The following is a 16,136-nucleotide window of genomic DNA, read 5'->3' on the forward strand; positions in this document are numbered from 1 at the left end:
TGGATCTCTTCTGCGGATGCTTGACTGCCCTCATGGGGGCCACTGGCTTCCCCCAGAGTGAGATAACCAGGGGAAAGAGCCAGGCAGAAGCTACTTTTGGATGACCTAGCCTCAGGACCAGCATCTTTCCACCCCATTCTATTCTTTAGAATTGAGTTACACAGTCAAGGGGAGGGGAAGGGAGGGGTATCAGAGAATTGGCAAAAATAGTTTACGACCACAACCTAGGGCTTAGGTCTTGTGGATCCTGGGATGAAGGAAGCCAGAGGTGGAATTGGCAGGGGGGACTATGAACCTTACCCTGAAGCGTCCAGGAATTTAAAGGTAACAGTGGAAAACCACATCGGGTTAGGTTGTCACTGGGGGATCTGACATCCAATACAGAAATCCCCAAATGCCAGGTGGCTCTGACGGTGTCTCAGAAATGCCTCTACTTAAGGCAATACCAGTATCTAAGAGGCCCCCAAATAGAAGTCACTCTTGCTGTCAAAGTTTGTAATCTCCTCACTGGAAGGCACCTTCCCGGTATGGGAAGGGACACTTGGGGCCAGGAGAGGGCGAGCAATTTGACTTCCGGTCCCCCTGGTGAGACACAGGCAGTGGCGGGGAGGGCTCTGAGAGAGGTCTGATCTATACAGCCCACCTCTCCACACTGTAGCATCTCCCTCCTGGTGTTCTAGGAAGCTGGCGTTTATGGGAAAGTCCCAACAAGCCAGCAGTGTGCTGAGTATTTATACGTCTCTTCATCCTCCTCCCAACGCACCATGGTAGGTATGCATTTCCCCATTTTACTGATGAGGAGACTGAGACCCAAGTCCAAAAGGTTATGCTGCACAAGTAGCCCACGGTCATTCCACCACTGTGATTCTAACCCAGCCTGACTGGCTCTGAAGCGAACCTGCTTAATCCTAACATTCTCCCACATCCCACATGTTCCGGCCCCTGGAATTACGTCTGTGCTGCCTCCACGATACCGGGATATCTCTTAATTTCCTGCCACAAGGATGGGGTTCTCCGAAACCCTGAGGCCAGAGGTCTGAGTTTCCTTTGCAGGGAAGCAGCATTCAAGCTCACTGCCCCCACTCTTATGGCAGGTTCACATCACCAGAGTCCTGGCAGTGGGAGCCAGGGATCCACCTGCTCTGTTTATCCAGAACTCCCATGCTGCCACCCCCCTTTATTAATCCCAGGGTACGACGGTCATGCAGAACATGGTCAGCTCGGTCTCCAGTTCTGGCGGCAGCTGCAGTCAAGGTTGGCAGCGGTGATGGGGGCCAGTAGTCTCTTATCTGCCCGAGCGCCACTGCCCAGGCCCCCAGCTCCCATGTCCTCCCGCAGAGCAGTGGAGGCTGGGGAGGAAGGAAGCCCTTCTCCCTGAGCCCTGTGGCCTCCAGTGGTTGGCACGGGGCCCCCAGACTCCACACCCAGGAAGCCAGCTCAGCTTTGGGGGTAGGGGGGCAGGCTTCTCACTCACAGCACCTGGACAAACACTGGTCAGTTAGGAAAAGCCGTGTTTCTACACCTGAGCACTGCTGGCTCTCAATATGAGAAGAAAGATAATCTGATAAACTCCTCCTATACACCAGACACTTAATGAATCCCCCTCCCTCACCCAAGGCCATTTTGTAGAAAGATGATCAGGAAAAGGGGCAGGTCCAGGCCTAAAGAAAGGACTGTGCTGCACTCAAGCATCAACATGGATGTCTCAGATCTCAACAGAGTCCACCATCAATCTCCCTCTGTCTAGGACACTATGGACCTCTTAACCAACCTCTTAACCAGCCCTGCGGACTCTCAGGAAAGACACATGGCTTCTGCCCACCCAGGTGGCCTCTCCCCAGCCCCCTCACCGTCTCCTACCTATCACCTTACCTGCTTACTAGAGCCAGCTGTGTTTGGGCCCAAATCTGTCCCCACCAGTTGTACTCTTTTGCACTCCCATGCTTTTCGTTAAATATCATGTAACCTGATGAAATATGAACACCTCCCCCCCCAAAGTAGTTGTTTCTATGAAAATTAATTTGAATGCTTTGGAAAGAGCCCATAAAGGCAACTTGGAAGGAAGAAAGGAAGGAGGAAGAAAGAAAGAAAGAAAGAAAGAAAGAAAGAAAGGAGGGAAGGAAGGAAGGAAGGAAGGAAGGAAGGAAGGAAACAGCTTTCTAGAAGTGGTTGACTTGTCTGTAAAAGATTAACAAGGGTGGGGTTGGGGAGGAGAATTATAATCCCAATGGCCCTGCATTCCATTTGCTACACAACTGTTTTCAGGACCTTGGGTAGGATAGAAATCTTTGCCGATGACTTATGGATATGACTCACGGAAGAAAGAGTGGATCTATACTCACACAGAAGGTCTGGTTTTACATTTAAAAAATTAGCAAATGTCCATTTGCAAATAGGAAATGGTTTGGCCGAGCGTCTCCTTGACGGAGGACCTCACCCAGTGCGGGGGGGCAGCCTGCGCCTCCAGAGCCACAACGCACACCAAAGGCTAATGAGGAAATCGATGCATCCGGGCCTAATTGACAACGCTAATCATCTCTTTGAACTGAAGTGTCCTAGCAGCATTAGAATCATTAGCGCCTGTCAGTGAGAGATAAGGTCTTCAGATTTCCACAAGGAAGCAGAGTTTTTTATTCAGCAGACCTGGACTTGATCAATACTTCCAATATCATGACCCGTGACCCCAGTCCAGTTAACAAATGCTTACACTTCATGAGAGACGTCACACTCTTGCATTTTCTAACGGCTCTCCCCGCGGTGAGGCTGTCTCCTGTCCGTTCCCCGTCCACGCACGTCCAGTTTTGTGCGTCACCTGAGCCGCGCAGTGTTGCTGGAAGAACACCTTAACGCTGAGCCTGCTTTCACTTTAAATGCGTGACTTCACCCTTCCGATTGGCACAATTCTGCCAGGCGATTCCCCTTTGTTTCTTTTCTAGGGGGAACTTTCCCCCCACAGGAGATGCCATCTGACAACTCTTCTCCCCTTAAGCCTCTCATCCGGGCTCTTTGACCTCTTTACTGGGAGAACAGAAACCATCTGACGCGCACTCCCTCATCATCCCAAATCTTCCCCCTTCTCCCTTTCTCCCCCCAGTCCTGCCCTCTGGGTATAATTAAGAAAGCTCCATGAGGGCAGGGACCTGCTTGGTCCTCAGCAGCCGGCACAGTGCCTGACGCAGAGCGGGCACTCAAAATTGGTGATGAAGGAATGAATGAATGAATGAATGAGTGAATCCCCTACCTTTTCCTGATGGATCAAGTCAGCTTCGTTGTTCACAACCTTCCGGAGCCGAGGGAGGAAGATCCCGTCACATTGGCTTAGGCATCTGAGAAAACAGGTAAAAATGAAATCCGCTGCTGTCTCCAGCCTTCACGGATGCGGTACTAAGGCCGCTTTTGTAGGCTCGTCTCAGTTTTATTTCCGTCTGTCATTTGCATCTGTGTGTGTTTCTCTGAGGTCATCCTTGCATGTTTGAATCCTTGGTATGTGCAGGTGGAGATCAATAAAAGAGAGGTGAATTGTTGAGAGCCCCAAACCTAAAAGTCACTCTGGATTCCTCCCTTTCCTGCTCTTTACACATCCAGTCCACTAACAGACCCCTTTAGTTTTGATCTCTATGGCAGAGAACAGCAAACGTTTTCTGCAAAGGGCCAGATGGTAAATATTGCAGGTGCATGGGTCACATGGTCTCCACTGTAACTACTCATGGTATGTAAATGAGTGGCCACGGCTGTGTTACAATAGTTTTATTTGCAAAAACAGGTGTGGATCCAGGCGCCTGGGTGGCTCAGTCGGTTAAGCGTCTGACCAGCTCAGGTCACGATCTCACAGTCCATGAGTTCGAGCCCTGCGTCGGGCTCTGTACAGACAGCCTGGAGCCTGCTTTGGATTCTGTGTCTCCCTCTCTCTCTGCCCCTCCCCTGCTCATACTCTGTCTGTCTCCAAATTAAATAAAAACATTTAAAAAAACCAAACAGGTGTGGATGGGATTTGGCTTAGTTTGCAGAAACCTGTAGTTTATCCCCAAACTGTTCTTAGCGAAAGAAAATAATGCTTGGAGAAAGAGCCCATCTTCGGTGCCTTCTACCATCTTCCAGAAGTAATTTGGGAAGGGGTAGTATAGCCTTCTGTGCCCGTGTTTAATGTGTGGAGTGAACCTCTTTTCACCAGATCAATGAAGCTGTTTTTCCTGACCCTTGAATAGGTCTCTCACTTCACCCTTCTTTCCTGACAGTCTCTTGTATTCTAGACACAAGCCAGGGCCCCAGCACCGCCACTCATTAACTGGGTGAGCTGTTCCCCGCTGCTAAACCAGTAAGACTGTCCCTTGTCTCATTTCAAAACCGGAGTAATATTCTCACCTTTCTCACAGCGCTGTCCTAAGGGTTAAATGTGATCATGTATCTGAAATGCTTGGTACAGCGCCTGGGACACAGCAAGGGCTTGGGAGCAGTTCCTACTGTCAGTGCTGATATCATCGTCGTTATGTGCTGATAGGTATCTCCATGTATAAGTGCACCCGGGCCTCCTGTTTCAGAGCATGGGCACCCGGGTCAGTCTGCCAAGATTGGACTCCCGGCTCCTACTGTCTGCGTGACCTTGGGGAGGTGCCTCAGTTTACCTAACTTGCAAGGCTGTTGTGAGGACTAAGTGAGTTGTCTACAAAGTGCTTCGGAGTGTGCTAGGCCCACAGCAAGCACTGTGGAGATGTGTGCTGTCACCACTAACATTATCAGGGCCAGAACAGAATCCCGGAATTTCTCGCCTTCGCCATTCCCGGCGTCCAGGCGTCACGCCGGTTCACCGCGTGAGGTTCCGGCACAAAGAGAAGCGATCCCTCCCCACCCCCACCCCAGGGCAGAGCTTCTGCCATTCTTTCCGTTCTCCCACAAGCATCTTCTCTTTTCCCGCCTGCTTTAAGTCAGTGGGTGAGGACCCTTTGCTCCCCATGCCCCTCTCCACCCACACCCCTTCTCCTTGGGGATATTTGTGTCCCCGGGATTTACATAGTTCCCATAATCAGGCTGCTTAGGCTGTGGTGATTGGAGTATACAAACAGGGTAAGAACAGAATTCATGGTCATTAGCTCCCTTAGAGACCTCAGTCACTGCCCCTGTTCGGCCTGGGGCGGGGAGCGGGGGAGGGGATGGGAGGGCGGGGTTGGGTTCATCCCTATCCTGAACTCTTTGGGTATCTGCTGAAATAGCTCAGTTCCCTCTTAGCATTAAGTAGCCGCAAATCTGCCTCCTTCCCCCTGGTTCATGCTAGACAGACTCCGCTGCCACTGACATACTTCTCCGTCGTGGGCTCTGCGGTATTCCCACCATTCGCGGGGCCGAGCAGCTTTAAAGGCAGGTGGATGCTCTTTGATTCCTACAGATTCCTAGAGACTGACCCCCATGTGGTCGGTGTCGCCTGATTAAGGTGAGCACCGGAGCGGTGGCTGGACCGCTTCGGGCCGGGATGATGCGAAAAAGAACACAGCGCTGGATACATTCTCTTGTTTTCCATTTTAAAACCTGTTATTCACTCAGCTAGTGGCATGGAACCTGTCCTTAGAAGCTGTGGAATACTCCAGTCAGCGAAGGGTTAAACGAAATAAAACCTCCGCAGGACAAATTGAATGCTTTGTCATTAACAAAACTGTTATAAATTCCCTTTCTCTGAACATTTTCTTGCTTGTCTTTTTTCCCACCTCCAGGCAGCCTCGGGCCTTTTCACAGGCCTGATGCAGCTTGTATGCTGTTGCTGCTTAGATTACCACTGGTAATTATCTCCTCAGCACCTCTGCCTCTTTGTTCAGAGCTCCAAGCCTCAGAGATGGGCTCCATTTTGAACTCCCCCCCGCCCACCCCAAGTAGCTCTGAACTTCTTTCTAAAAGAGGTACCCTTGCCAGTATCTTCCCTTGGTTCCTTCTAAGTTGCTCACTAGGGTTCCTTCCTTCCAGTGAGAGAAATCTTCATTTCATCTGTCTGACTTCTAAGGGAATCGGGCCTTTATTCCTTCTGAACAGCCATCAAACAAAACAGAACATGAGTTAAGTGAGCCTCTCCTCACACTGAAGAAGGAGCTGTGCGTTGTAATTTCTATATAGAAATTTAGAATATAACACTTGAAAGAAAAATTTAAAACGTAGTCGAGCTCCAAGTTAAGGGAGAAAAAATCCCCAGGGCTAGATTAACCAAGAGGAGACTCAAGGTCAAGGTGGTTAACAGGTGCCAAACCAAAATGGCTCCTGGAATTATAAAATCAGCTGGGGGCTGGAATTCTGTTACCTGTCTGGGGAGAGGAGTCTGGGCTATAGGCCCCATGGAGTAGAATTTAGAGCTGTCATAAAGGTAGGGATTATGAAGAGTTGGTCTATCCATGAAACAAGATAAGGAAAACTTCACCAGCCACCTCGGAAACTCATGATGAAAGGTTGATGTCCACTCTGGCCATGGGTGTACAAAGAGTTGCTCTCAAGCAATTGGCATCCCAAAACAATTTGACAGGTTTCGGTTCTAAGTTCCCTGTCACAAGGTACAGGGGCCTCACGTGAGAAATTAACATGAAAACAAGCCAGAAACTGACACCTGTGGGATTATTGCGATACCCTGTGAGGAAGGATGCGTCCACAGCCCAGGGCACATGGCAATCCCATGGGAAGTGATTCCCATGGACGAGAGGCTCAAAGTCAAAGAGTATAAGCACATAAGAAAACAATCATCATAGAGGATAGTTAGATACATCAAGTCAAAGAAACTTGTACCTCAATATCTGGATAAAATAAAACAATTTGAAAGAAACTTTGATAAGTACTTTTATTTTTAAAAATATTAAAGATGGACTAAACATTGAGTTGATATCCATAAGACCATATAACAAAAAATGCAATTGTCAAAAAGAATCCAGAAAAATCCAGAAATAAAAATATAGTCAAGCTTAACAATTGAACTGAAGCTTGAATAATAGCCTTTTCAAGGCCAAGAAGAGAATTAGTAAAATTTTTAAAAATATTTTCTTAATGTGGGGCGCCTGAGTGGCTCGGTCAGTTAAGCGTCTGATTTCAGCTCAGGACATGATCTCAGGGTTCGTGAGTTCGAGCCCCCCGCCGGGCTCTGTGTTGACAGCTCAGAGCCTGGAGCCTGCTTTGGATTCTGTGTCTCCCTCGCTCTCTTCCCCTCCCCCACTCATGCTCTGTCTCTCTTTGTCTCTCAAAAATAAATAGATGTTTAAAAAAAAAGAGAAAAATTTTTTTAATGTTTATTTATTTTGAGAGTGAGAGAAAGAGTGAGCAAGGGGGAGGGCAGAGAGAGAGAGGGAGAGAGAGAGAATCCTAAGCAGGCTCCTTGCTGTCAGTGCAGAGCCCGATGTGGGGCTCAGTCCCACAACCCTGGGATTATGACCTGAGCGGAAATCAAGAGTCGGACACTTAACTGACTGAACTACCCAGGTGCACGAGAGAATTAGTGAATTTTATTTATTTTTTTTTAACGTTTATTTATTATTAAGAGACAGAGCATGAACAGGGGAGGGGCAGAGAGAGAGGGAGACACAGAATCTGAAGCAGGCTCCGGGCTCTGAGCGGTCAGCACAGAGCCTGACGCGGGGCTCGAACTCATGGACCTCGAGATCATGACCTGAGCCAAAGTCGGATGCTTAACTGACTGAGCCACCCAGGCTCCCCGAGAATTAGTGAATTTTTAAAAAGCTGGATCTGAGGTGATTCCCTAGGATGCAGTTTGGAGAGATAAAGAGATGAAAACCAACCTAAGAGGCAAAAAGGGTACAAGGAGGAGGTTGGACATACCTTTAACAAGAGTCACGAAAGAGGAAGAGACAAGATGCTTAGGATAAGAAACTTGTCAGCCTCAAGTTCTAGACTAGCTCAACTGTCACGTGAGAAGAATGTGAAATAAAAATGCTTTTAGACAAAGACTGAGATTACTACTCATAGACCTACCCTGAAAAAAAAAAAAACCCTTTTAATGAAACTGAACATAAGGAAGAAGGGGGTCCTAACAACTAACAGTAACACTGAAACAACTCAGGTGACTCTTCTGTAAACCCTTGGCTGAGATTCTTAGATTCAGACCCAAACCTTAGTTTTACTTAAGTGAAAACAGATTCTGAGCAGTAAAAATGTCTTACCGAAGGTCAAATCCAGACAAATTGCGAGCATCAAATTGTGGGGAAGAGGCAGCGATGTTCTTAGGGAATTTTCCGACCATGTGTCCCAGAGATTGTTTAGCTTTGGTGGAAGAGGCCATGGAACCAAAGCCTCTTCAGAAAGAAGAGAGAGAAGACAGGGTGTGTTGCTTTAGCACAGATTTGTTCAGTTCTGTCCGGTACGATATTTACTTGGCTGATTCCCACTGTTTCTGTGGGGTTTTGTGATTAAATAAATACATTCTGTATTTAAAAAGCAAAACAAGGGGTTCCTGGTTGGCTCAGTTGGCTAAGTGTCTGACTCTTTTTTTAAGGTTTTTTTAGTATTTATTTATTTTTGAGAGAGAGAGAGAAAGAAAGCGAGCACACGAGTGGGGGAGGGGCAGAGAGAAAGAGGGAGACCCAGAATCTGAAGCAGGCTCCAGGCTCTGAGCTGTCAGCACAGAGCCCGAGGCGGGGCTTGAACCCATGACCCCGAGATCATGACCCAAGCTGGAGTTGGACGCTTAACCGACTGAGCCACTCAGGCACCCCACTAAGTGTCCAACTCTTGATCCCAGCTCAGGTCTTGATCTCAGGGTCATGAGTTTAAGCCCCATGTTTAAGTCCACATTGGTGTGGAGACCACTAAAAACTAAATAAAATAAATAAAAAGCAAAACAAAAAAAACAATAGTGAGTAAGGAAATTGGTTTATATGTTGGTAAATCCAAGTGTCAAATATTTCAACTGGCCAATTTGGGGGAGTTTAAATATAAGATGTAACAAAAATGTTTTATCAAAAGCATTGTTTGCATGAATTGCTATTTTTATAGGTTAATAATTGTTAAATATTGACGGTTTCATGTAGCTCAACCCAATAGATAGCAGTAGCTGGAAAAATGGGTGGGAGAAATCAGATGTACAGCACTGTAAAGACCTTGTACAGCTCAGGAGAAAGGTAGAGATAAATCATGTTAGACTTTGTGAAGTACGTATGTTAAATGTTAAACGTAGGAGCACCTGGGTGGCTCAGTTGGTTAAGCACGCAATTCTTGATTTCGGTTCATGTCATGATCTCCTGGTTTGTGAGTTCGAGCCCACATCAGGCTCTGCACTGACAGCGTAAAGCCTGCTTAGGATTCTGTCTCCCTTTCTCTCTGTCTCTCCCCTGCTTGCTCTCTCTCTCTCAAAATAAATAAAAATAAACTTTAAAAAAATGTTAAAGATACATAATTCAATATAAAAGTATTTTAAAAATGAAGTGTAATTTCTAAAAGGAAAAGAAAAATAGAATGCATGACTACCAAACCAAAGAAAAAAAGAAAAACAAATTTTAAAATCCTGGATCCAGGGACACCTGGGTGGCTCAGTCAGTTGAGCATCCGACTTCGATCCAGGTCATGATCTCAGGTCTGCGAGTTCGAGCCCCCTGTCGAACTCTGTGCTGACAGCCCTGAGCCTGGAGCCTGCTTCAGATCCTGTGTCTCCCTCACTTTCTGCCCCTCCCTGGCTTGTGCTCTGTCTCTATCTCTTTAAAATAAGTAAATGTTAAAAAAAAATTTTTTTTTTAAATCCTGGATCCAATGGTAGGTAAGAAGGGGAAAAAAGGTGACAAAGAGAAGCTTAGTAAATGGGTTTTTGAATTTGGTCAGACTTGAGTTCAAAACATGGCCTTGCCACTTCCTGCCTTTGTGGCCAATATCACGGACAAGTTATTGACCTGTCTTCCTTTCTGATCCTCATTTGCCTGTTATAAAATGGGCAATGAAATCTTTGCAGCGTGGTTGTGAGCATTCCGTGAGATAATACATAGGAAGTGGATGGCTATGGCACACAGTAGCTGCTCAATAAATGTCAGCTCTGCCCCCTCCCCCTGTCCTGCACGGCCCTCACCGTCACCAGTCTGCCCTAACACGTGAACATGCAGCTCATGGTGGTGTCATTCAAGTCCAATGTCCTCATCCTGTCCTTGATGAGAATGGTAGCAGCCAAGACACTGTATGATGGTCTGGCCTGGAGCTCTTTGTCAAAGGACCCGTCATGTCTCTGTCCCCTATTAGCTGCATGATATTGGGCAAATGATGAATAAGTCTCTGAACCTCAATATTTTTTTTTTCACGTGTAAAATTCGTTAACAAGCGTGATGTCTAGCTTAGGGGGTTTTTTCATCAGGACTCAAACAGGAAGGAAGACGAAAGCTTTGTAAAGTACAAAGTGCTGTATAGCATTGAAGGAGAATGTGGCCCTGCTGGAACCCTTTGAACCCATTTCCGGGTCCCATAAACCCTGGCCCTCGTTCTAGTCACCTCTGCTACTTCCTGGCTCACTGAGAATGAGCCTTCTCCCCCTCGCCCCCACATTCATTTATGCATTCAGTCTTTCAACACATTTTTACTGAGTGTTTAGTTTGCCAGACACAGACAGTGGTCCCAGCCTTCAAAGAGAGCATATGGTTTTTAACACTATGGGGCATAGGAATTATTCCGAGTAGCTTGCTAAAAAAATAATGTCCGTGCCCCCAAAGATTCAAATTCAGTGGTACAGAGGGCCAGGAATACGCCCTTTTAAATGAGCATGCCACGTTATTCGGATAGGAAAGGTTCTCCGCTCACGCTTTGAGACACTGGCCTGGTTCTTCCGGGGAGCCAGAGGGGCTCGCCATTGATCCCCTCTGTGCCTGCCAAAGACCTCACCCGGCGCCGTCTTCCTGTTGAAATTTCAGAGCCAGGAGGGGGCGGCGTGCAGAGCTGCTGGGTGGCTTCATCCTCAGGAATGTATACCTCCTTTACCCCATCCACCCACCCCCCACCTTCCTCCTCAGAGCAGATCAACCTAACAGCAAAACCCTTAGGCCTGACAGACCCTGGGTGAAGTGCCCGGGAAGGGTATGCGTGTAAGGGTTGCACCCCAAGACTTCCTTTCTACAGGGCTACCAACCACCCTTGTTCTTTGAGCCCGTTGTGCTAACGGACTCCGACCGTCTTTTCTACCCTGTTCAGATGTAATGTCTCCAGCCGTGTTAACTCAGCATCTGGCCCTGGGCTGCCCGGGCTGTGATGTTCCGCCTTCACCGTCCTCAGAGGCATCGGTAACTCCATCTTGGTTTCACTGGACTCAGAGAGAGGAGGCAGCCAGGCTCTCCCGGTACACGAAACCCCACTGGAGTACGTGCACAAGCACGTGACACGTCTACCTGTTCGCAGGGAGGCCAGCACCAGTGTAACACACAGACGCCTGAAGTCCAAGGCCGAGGCCCTTCTGATGGAGTCGCCTCATTCCTGATGCTACCCTGCAGAGGACAGTGCGTTCTTCGTTCTTTGTTCTGGGCCTTTCTCACCTGTTTGGGAGTCCGAGTCCTTTCCCTTCTCCACACATCTTGCTCTTCCTAAACATCCTGCCCACTCTTCTGTGCCCACCTGGCCCTTGGCTTGTCACAGGCATGGCCCCCAACACGCAAGTTCCTCTTTAGGGAGACGGTTTTCAATCCATTGAACTGTTGGACCATAAAGCGCTTTAGAAATCATCTAATAGAATGGACCACCCCACCTCTACCACCCCGACTCCATTCTACAGTTGTAAAAACTGATGTGCGGAGAAAACAGTGACTCCTTATGTTCGTTCAGGTCACAGTCAGACGTTCACGTGCGCCTCATCCCCAGCCCCAGTTAGACCTGAGGCAGAAATGCATGAGGTAACACACAGTCAGATGCAGCCAGGGGCAGAAATCTCGGGAAACCGGGAGGCAGCCTCTGAAATCTGCAGACGGCCTGTGCCCTGGGTCTCCGAGAGTGACTTGGTCATTAGTTCTCCTGTTTCTAAAAAGAACAGAACGTCCTTCTTTCTATACGATCTCGTTTACTTCCAGAATGGCCTTAGAATTCAAGAGGGACCTGGATATTGTCCCCTCCTGTGTGCACGGGAAATCAGCACAGCACGCGGGAGAAAGCTCATTTGATTTGCCCACGGCTGTATTGCCAGGACTTTGAACCCAGGCCCCTAACTACCCACTCCTCACTCTGTATCCCTGGTTGCTGTTCTATGAAGAGCCACGTCGTCAGCCCAGAAGGGCAGTACCCCTCCTTTGGGGAAGAAGCGAGAAGCAAAAGCACATCCCCTCGGGCAGAACCCTTCTTCCAAGGTGGAGGCATCCCCTGATTTTTTCCCCAAGGTAGATGCCCGAGATCTGGCAGAGAATGTCAGGGTTACGGCAGGAGACTACCCCCGTAGGAGGAGAATGGCCCTTGTGCTGTGCTGCCTGGGTTCTGACCATGTGGCGGGGACATGCCCTTTTTAGTTCCACTCACAGGAATTGGGGGACAAATCCCTCGACCGCCCATCTACTCTTCTCATTCTATCCAGCGTTTCATTGCAATGTGACCCCCTGCATCGAGTTTTCTTCTTCTTTTTTCATTTCCTTCAAGATCCATGAAAATGTCATCTTCTTCCCATTATCTACCCTAAGAAAATATTCCAGGACAAAAACCAAATAAATGGAGAGGAACGGGTCTAGGTATTTGGGCCCTAGTCTACCACTACCCTATCTGTGCCTCAGTTGTTCCAAAAGTTCAGTGAGAATTTCAAAACATGCCCTTGCCACCTCGAAGGGCCAATGTCAGATTCAAATGTGAGCATAAATATGAGAGAGGATGAAAATATAGCATGCCATGTAAACACGAGCATCACAGGTTAACAGCCATGATCATTACAACAATAAATCCTCGGCTCCCAGAAGCTTCCTACTAACCAGAGTTCCTTCAGAACTCTTCTTCCAGAAGGCAAATGATGGCAAATCAAGCTGATATCATGAATTTATCTTGTGATAAAGTAACTTCAGTCCTGTGCAGTTCATTCAGCCCCATCACCTTCCCTTTCTTTATCTACATTATCACCTTGAGACTTGGTCTTCTGGAAAAAATCACCTTGAGGGCCTTTAAAATCCCTGTTCATCAAAGAAAGCATCAACCATGCTTACCAAGCTGCACTTATGGTGGGGAGAAAGTAGAAGCAGACATTTCAGAAAGATATTGAACAAGAGTTTTCAGAATAAAACTTAGTTACTTAGAAAGCTCAATTTACCAGAACAATTCGTTTCATGAATGTTCATGAACGCTCTGGTTAGTCAGTTATGCTGCACTGTTACTGCCAAAAGCTCTCCAGTAAATGTTTGTGGGATTGTATTGGACTCCACAATCCCTGTCTTCTCACTCACTAGGGCTGGAGAAGGATGAAGAATGAAGCCCAGCCATGGCCCTCTAGCCTGTGCCAGCTGGAGGTTCCCCTCTGCCACTGGCAAGGTCCTGGTGGCAGCATGCTAGAGCCTCTCCCCATGGAGCCCTGAAAACAACAGTGATCTTGGGGTATAGCAACAGCCTAATTTCTTCTTGGTAACTGGAACCAATCACCTTAGCTAGCTAGTTATGGAAACTCGCCTGCTTGTCGGTTTAGTGACAAAAGAAGCCCCAAATGGCTGGGGGCAGGGAGGAGCCTCAGCTTCCAATTTAATAATTCATTGGGACCATGGCCATGTATCTTCCCTTGTGGAAGTGTTTCCTCCCTTGGAAACTAGGACCTCAGAACCTGCCAACCCCAAGAGAATGTGCACATCAAGAAAAAATTTTATTAATGTATTTAGAAATGTATCTATAAATTTTATAAATGTAATTTATAAATGTACATTTTTATGCATGTATTTTAAATGTACAAATGTAATCATGAGAGGTATCGTTTCTGTCTCTTTCATTTGATTCTGGGGTCTTCATATTTTGGCTTTGAGAGAAAAGGCACCATCATTTGGCCACAGACTCAAAGCATATATGGCGTCTTACCAGATAAAACCTCAATCTCTCAGGGTGGTGTCACCCCTCTAGAATCATGAGTGAGCCTCTCTTGGCCATTTTACTCCTTTATTAGACCAGCTGCCTGTAGGTGATGGGGTACATGGTAGAATCACAGAATTCCGTAGGCATGAGCCTATCACTGCACAAGTTTTGTATTAATGTGAGTCCCTTTGTCAGAGGCAATGTTGTATAAGATACCAAGACCATGAATAAGGGATTCTGTGGGTCCCCTGATGATAGCTTTGGCAGAAGAGTTTCAGGCAAAGAAGGTAAATCTGCATACAGAATATGTATCTATTCCCATGAAGTCAAAGCATTGCCCCCTCCAAGGTAGTAGGAATTCAATAAAATTAGGGATAGGCTGGGTCCCAAAGGATTAGTACCCTTTCCAGGGCCCCGTGTTGCCCTCTGCTGATGACAAAGTGGGCACTCACAGTGGTGATCTCCAGAGTAATTGTAGCGAGGGGAAGTCCCCATTGTTGTGACCAGTTCTGCCACTGTGGCCTCTCTATACGTGGGCCCATGGAGCAAACAGCAGGGTGTCTGAGAAAGGAAGTTGAATATAGCCACAAGGTGGGTCAACTTGTCTACCTTATTTTTGGAAGCTTTCTGTGCAGTGAGTGGTCTCTGGTGATCATTCCCTTAAGTTATAAATATCTTCACAGTGTTCATTCAATCTAAGAGTTCCATCCACATCTCTTTTCCTCAGCTGTCTTTGTCATACCAATTTTCCACTCTCAGTCTTTTCCAAAGTCCCTGACCGATCAAACGAAAGTGTCAGGCACTGTCCATGAGACCATATAGATTTTTACTTCAGCCCATTTTCTTTCCAAGCGAATCAGACATTTTGTCCAAGTTTCTGGGAGAATGTTCTTTATCACTGTCTTTCAGGGCCATCCCTGTAATGCACCAGACATTCACTTCTGGCTGGTGCCAGCATGCAAACAGACTTATCTCTAAACCAGGCCTATAGTTTTTCCTTCTTCTGTTAACAGGGGGAAGTTCCCATGAGACCATTTATATGAGTTGAGGAAGAGATGGTAAAACGGCAGAAGTGGATGCCACGGGAGTCTCAATTCACCTGTGCCTACGCAGGTCTCCACCACCTCCGTAAGATGATGGAGTGATTTCACAGATGCCTAACTTTATGATTTGGTGGATAACACTCAGTTCATAATGAACAGCTTAGGTCACATCAGTACTTGGTACCCGTTAATTAAATGTCCAGATACGTCTAGTGTCATTGAAATTTCTGGGTCCGCCTAAGTGGCAGAGCAACCACAGCCTGGGCTTGGTACCCAGTCCCCTATTGCTCTGGGACTCACCCTAAAATGACAGCCTTATGAGTTGCTGAGCAAACGGGCCAGAGTAGAACGCCCAAATATTGCTTTTAAACTTCAAAGAGACCCACCAAGCACTGGGTCTTTTTCTTTGTGGTGCATCGTGCAGGGTAGAGAGATTTAACTTTAACTTTGGAAGGGCTATTCCAAGATATTTGAGACCACTGGATTCCTAGGCATTTCATCAATGTGTCAGGCTTCTAAATTTGGTGAGGTTTTTCTCCCAATCCTCTGTCATGCCTGTATCTTAGAGAGGCTTCAAGGTCCTGGCTGCATCCTGCTCGCCAGGTCCAAGTGATGTGATGTCATCAATATAATGGGCCAGCGTGAAGTGCTGTGAGGTATAAAAGCTCCTTTGGATTATATGAAAGCAGGAGAGTTGACATAACCCTGAAGACCATGATTGTATACCAACCATGCCAGCCAGGTGAAAGCAGGCTGCTGCTGATTGTTCTTACTAGTTAAGAGAGAGAGAAAAAATTGTCAAGTCACTGGCTGTATCCCAGGTGCCCTTGCTCTAGTAAAGATACTACATCAGCAGCAACTACCTACCTGCGTGTAGCACAATCCGTAGTTACTCTCCATAACCTGTATGGCATTTTCCCTGACCAAATAGGTATTGAGCAGGGATATGATTGGAACCATCCTCTCGCCATCTTTCACAGCTTTGACGGTGAGTCTAATCACTGGAGTACCCCTGGGGAATGTGGCATTGCCTTTTCGTTTAGTCTTCTGGCGGGTAGGAGGATGGGTGCTGTTGGCTTTCCAGCGACTTCCTCTTGGCCTTGCTCCCCTAGTGGTTCTCATTTCATGGATCAGGGAACC

The 16,136-nt window shown here is 47.2% G+C and overlaps 1 protein-coding gene across 3 annotated transcripts in view; it reads right to left on the reverse strand.

Annotated features, from left to right (window-relative positions):
- Positions 1-3,605, reverse strand: part of LRRN2 (leucine rich repeat neuronal 2) — a 132,144-nt gene extending 128,539 nt beyond the window's left edge. For 2 of the 3 annotated variants that reach the window (XR_007148264.1, XM_047840975.1), the window contains exon 1: positions 3,242-3,605. The gene's annotated coding sequence lies outside the window, so the exon portion shown is untranslated. Of the gene's footprint in view, positions 1-2,607; positions 2,831-3,241 lie in introns of those variants that run through there. The other variant, XR_007148263.1, reaches the window with a different exon arrangement.
- Positions 3,606-16,136: the final 12,531 nt, after the last annotated feature.

This window comes from Prionailurus viverrinus, chromosome F1 (assembly GCF_022837055.1).
Source record: "Prionailurus viverrinus isolate Anna chromosome F1, UM_Priviv_1.0, whole genome shotgun sequence".
Taxonomy (NCBI): domain Eukaryota; kingdom Metazoa; phylum Chordata; class Mammalia; order Carnivora; family Felidae; genus Prionailurus; species Prionailurus viverrinus.